The sequence below is a fragment of the Panicum virgatum genome, chromosome 7K, assembly GCF_016808335.1.
Source record: "Panicum virgatum strain AP13 chromosome 7K, P.virgatum_v5, whole genome shotgun sequence".
NCBI classification, from domain to species: domain Eukaryota; kingdom Viridiplantae; phylum Streptophyta; class Magnoliopsida; order Poales; family Poaceae; genus Panicum; species Panicum virgatum.
In genome coordinates this window covers 11,661,929-11,667,503 of record NC_053142.1, presented here as the reverse complement: position 1 = coordinate 11,667,503, position 5,575 = coordinate 11,661,929, and positions in this window count along the sequence as shown.

Genomic DNA, 5,575 nt, shown 5'->3' with positions numbered 1-5,575 from the left:
ACGACAACATCGTTTCTGTCCATCCATTGCTAATCAGACGGTTCATATCACTTTTTCATTGTGTATAAAAGTGCATCTAGCCACTAGAAACCCTAAGAGGCAATTCCTTTGGAGCCATTATAAATTTTCCCAATTCCCTCTGTGCCACTAAAAAAATTGGTGCTCCCACACAACCACTAAGCAAATTTGCTATGGACTTTCATACCATTACCGTCCAATTTCATCATGTTTGCCGTCTGTCAGACTCGTTGCGAAGCATCAGAGAACGATGAAGTTCCCATTTTACCCTCGTCCCCTTGACCCGAGCTTGACCAAAGACTTGAGAGGCCCAAACCAGTCGCATTCTCCTCTCCCGTCGTCCTCGTCCTCCTGTCCTCGCTGACTCCCAAACCCTAAGCGGCAGCGGCGGCGGCTGGCGGTAGGTGGCAGCGGGCTGCGGCGGCCGGCGAAGATCCCATCGAATCCCCCCTCCCCGCCCCCTCTATTCAAGCTGCTGCAAGAGGAGGCATTGATGGGTTAGGGAGGGAGGAAGCAACTCCCTGGATTTGCCATGGTTGGAGCGGAGGGGAGACCTGCATGGCTTCGTGAAGGGTGAGTAAACTGAGGACTCTTCTTCTTGATTCCTTTGCTGTGAGCTCGTGGCGTTCGTGTACATGCTAGGGTTAGTGTAATTTGGTATGCCGTTTGTGTACATGGTAGGGTTAGTGTATATCTGTAGTAATGTCTCCTTTGCTGCTTGTTTTAGGATGGATCCAAAAACTTGCTACAACTTAGAAATAAGGATTATTGCCTACAATACCCGCAACAAATGGTTTAGCTTCTCTAAGGTTGTTGATGCTGACACTACCAATTTCAAAGATCTGGTGGATGAAATTCTGGACAAGTACCCTTCCTCATATGGTGATTTAGTGAAATTGTTCTATTATGCTGCTGACACGAAATCAAATATTGAATTAAGCACTGACCAGGAATTACTAGCCATGTTTGCCAAACATGTGAGTACCAAGACATGTTATCTGTCCATTGCTTACTATCCTCCTAGTGCGGAGCCACCAGCCATACCAATATGGGATAATGAATGTTTTGATGTCCCATCCACTCCTTCTATGCTAGTACCTTTGGCAGTAGATCCAAGCCATTGCTTTATGAAAAAGACAGTTGATCGTAGTGAGATCAATGCTGACCATATGGGAGTAGATCTAGAAAATGAATATGTTGGTGTGGATGAGAACGAGGGAGGCTTCTACATGGATATTGGCAGACAGAATGACCCAGATGATGAAGCGGCAGCTGATGAACATATGCCTGAAGATGGTAATGCTATGGATGACCCAGAATATGAAGGGTTTTCTGACTCTGACTCTGACTCAGACTCAGACTCAGATTCTGACTCTGACTACATGGAGGATGAAGCTGATGCAAGTGTCAAAGATAAGTTGCCACCTCATAATCCCGAAATAGTGTATGACAAAGCTGACCACCCATGGTTGTAGGAAGCTTATTTCCTGACATGAATGCTTTTAGATTGGCTTTAGCAACCCATGCAATTAGGAATGAATTTGAGTTTAACATTGAGAAGAGTGAACCAGGGAGGTACAGGGCATATTGCAGTGGGAGAGCTGAGGGTTGTAGATGGAGGATTCATGCTTCTACAATGGGAGACAAGACAAAAGTGAAGGTAAATTTTGCTTTGGTTGTTTTGTTTTTTTTATTATTATGAATGCACTGCTCTCAAGTTCTACAATTCTCATTTGCAGGTGAAGAGGAACCCTCATGAACATGATTGCCATAGCACAAGAAGAAGTGGAATGGTGAAGTGTGCAACAAAATATTGGGTATGTGAGAAGGTGAAGGAATGGGTGTTAGAGAACCCAAAAGTGACAGCTAAGGAATTGCAGAGGAGGATAAAGGATGAATACAAGGTACTTGTCCATTACAAGAGAGTTTATCATGGTAGAGAGCTTGCACTTTTCTTAGTTGTTTGGTGATTGGAAAGAGAGTTTTAACAACCTATACAGATTCAAGCTTGAAGTTGAACAGTCTTGTCCTGGTAGCTTTGTAGTGATAGATCATCACACCATAAATAAGAAGGTCAGGTTTAACAGACTTTTCTTTGCACTGAAACCATACATAGATTGGTTTCTTCAAGGCTGCAGGCCATATTTGGCAGTGGACAGTACATTTTTAACTAGAAAATTTAGAGGTTAGTTGTGTGTAGCTTGTGCAATTGATGGACACAACTTGATGTATCCAGTAGTTGTAGGAGTTATAGATTCAGGAACAAATGAGAACTGGGAATGGTTCATGCAGAGACTAAAGGAGGCTATAGAGAGCCCATATGGTCTCACATTCTGCACTGATTGTGGTCAAGCTGTAATGCATGGAGTCACTACTATTTTTCCATATGCAGAGCACAGAGAGTGCATGTGGCACCTAGTACATAATTTGAAAAAGAGGTATTCAGGTAAAAATTTTGATGAACACTTGTGGGCAGCAGCATACAGCTGGAACTCTTATCTGTTTGAGAAAAACTGGTCAAAGATGGCTGATGCAAATTCTGAGGCAATGGAGTACTTAAAACAAAATCATACAAAGATATGGACAATGAGTCAGTTCTCCACAATCCCAAAGGTGGACTATGTGACAAATAATCTGGCTGAATGCTTTAACAACTGGGTGAAGCATGACAAGAATCAGCATTTGGATGACTTACTGGATACTATTAGGCAGAAACTTCTGGTCAAATGGAGTCATAGAAAGAAGCTTGCAAGGAGCATGGATGGCAAGATCCTGCCACATATTGTGAAAAAGCTAAAGGAACAAAGTAGAAAAGTGAACATGAATGTCTTATCCACTTGTGATGCCATTGCAGAGGTCACTGCAAGAGAAGGGTCAGGTTATAGATTTGTTGTTAATCCAGATGAAAGGACATGCACATGTAGGGCTTGGCAAGTATCTGGACTACCTTGCAAGCATGCTATTGCATTCATTACAAGCATAAGTGGTGAGAAAATTGAAGATCATGTGGACAACTTTTTCTCAGTTGCAAAGTTCAAAGCAGCATATCAGGGCATCATCCCTGCTATACCAGACAAGACCATGTGGCCCAAGTCTGACCATGGGTTTTTCATGTATCCACCCCTATTGAAGGCAACTGCTGGTATAAGGAGGCATAATAGGTTCAAGTCAAGTGCAGAAGGTGGCACTAGCACTAAAGGCAGGCACAAGTGCCCAATTTGTAAGGATTATGGCCATCACTTGTACACTTGCAAAGAAGGCGATCCTTCTGACATTGCAGCTATGCTTGCTGAAAGAGGACCCCCAAGCACAAGAAGAAGGCACAACCAGTACCAGCAACAACTGAAAGAAGTCTTATGCCTGTTGATGATCCTTTGCCAGCTAGGATGCTCTTACCAGCAATACCCAGTACAACATCTTCTGGGAGCCAAAGGAACAACACCAGAGGTACTAGGAAAAAGAGGAAGAAAGCAAGCAAAACTGCAATTGCTGCAAAGAAGCAAAAAAACTCCACACCATCTACAGCATCTGAGTCCATCAAGTTAGCAACTGCTTCTCATTATCAATTAGTACAATTAATGATCATGTGTTTTACTAACTCAGCTCTATATGTGTGCAGTAAAAGTGGTTCCAACCAGATTGAACTTGTCACTATCACCCATGAATTCCCAATGCAGCTGAATCAAGCTGGTGGTCACACTTCCAAGCTACCTGTAGCAAAGAAAAAGGAAGCTGCACTTGTGGTGCAAGCACAAGGCATTGGGAGTCCAGCACTGAATACAAGAAGCAAAGTGCCAAGTTCTCCAGACAGCCCTGCAATGGGAACTAGAAGCAAGAGGAAGCTCCACATTAACTAGAAGCGAGAGGAAGCTGCATGTGCTATCGATAACAAGCACATTATGTAATCTCCTGGGTCTTTTGAACTTGTTAGATCATTGTCTGGTTGTGAACTATTTCAACTGCTTTGTGGTCTACTTTAGCTACTTTGTGAGACTTGTGAATGTGATCCATGTTAATGTGGATGACCAAAACTATGATCTTTTCTGGTTATGCTATGATCTATGGTCTATGTCCTGGATGTGGTCTACTTTTTCACATCTTTAATTCTGGATTTTCATTCATTCATTCGTTCATACAGCCAGCCAGCCATTCATTCATTCATTCATTCATTCATACAACCAAAAGCATTCCATCATACTAGCACTGATCAAACAAAAGCATTCCATCTGACTACTTTGCCGCCAAAACGAGCGCCCACGAAGTGGAGGGCAAAACAGGCCATTCCTCTTCCTATTTAACATCGTTAGCCCAGAATTGGACGGTAATTGTATGAAAGTCCAGAGTAAATTTGCTTAGTGGTTGTGTGGGAGCTCTAAATTTTTTAGTGGCACAGAGGGAATTGAGAAAATTTATAATGTCTCCAAAGGAATTGCCTCAAACCCTAACCCCGGGCATCCCCCAACCCAACCCAATCGGCCGGCCCCCACCTCGACCCCAAGATCCGCGGCGGCCGGCGGCTCCTGCTTCTCCTGCGGATGGCGCCTGCTCAGCCACCAGCCCACCACACCGTCCGCGTGAGGCGCACGATAGCGGGGCATGCCTCCTCCCGGCCAACGGTCGGCGCTCGGCTTCCGCGCGGCGGCGCCTTTCGGCCGGCGACCTACGCTCGGGCGCTCGGCTCCCGCCATCCAGCTTGGCCTCTCGTTCTCCCGCTCGGCGTTCGGGTCTCGTGGCAGCGGATGCTCCTCCTGCTCCCGACAGGCCGCATCTGGTGGCTTTAGCTCCTTCGGTGAGGCCCCTTACTCAGTCCTTCTTGCCGTGCCCCTGCTCGAGGATCTCGGGCCAGCAGTGACGATTGAGTCCCGACGCCCGACTGCCCGAACCCATCGTCACTTCGTCAGGCTCCATATCGATCCAGCTCCATCCTGGTATTACTTTCCACTCTTTCCTCTCCTCCCCTTGCTTGGATTTTAGTAGATCTGTATGCATTTGTAGTCCTAGATTTATGCGTATGCATGTTGATTTGCCATGGATAACAGTGCGGATGTTCGGTCAATTTAATTGTAATGCTCTGTCATGCGTGTTTCTTGGTTGCATTGAGCTCTAATTGTACATAGATATAGCAGTAGTCGTGTGCACACATAGCAGGTCACATCTATCTCTTGATGGTCTATGATAGGTGACTGAATTTGTTAAATAGGTGTTGCGTGACCAAAATGGTCTTAGCAAAGGCTCTGGCTTTGTTGCGTTCTCAACTCGTGAGGAAGCATCTCAGGCTGTAAGTTCGCTTCCAGGATATTGAATTAACCGCCAGCTAGGCCCCTTAGAGAAAGTTCGAGCAATTTGCTGTCACATGTCATTGACAAGTTTTCTTTCTATACAGTTGACTAAAATGAATGGCAGCGCAAAGAAGATAGAAAAGCAATGTTACAGGTATATACCTCAAACCAGCCGAGTCTGCATTATGCTAATATTAAATGTGAAATTAGGGTTCCAGTGTTTGCTATAGATTGGTACAAGTGTTTCTATAGATTAGCACATAGCAGCATTTTTATTT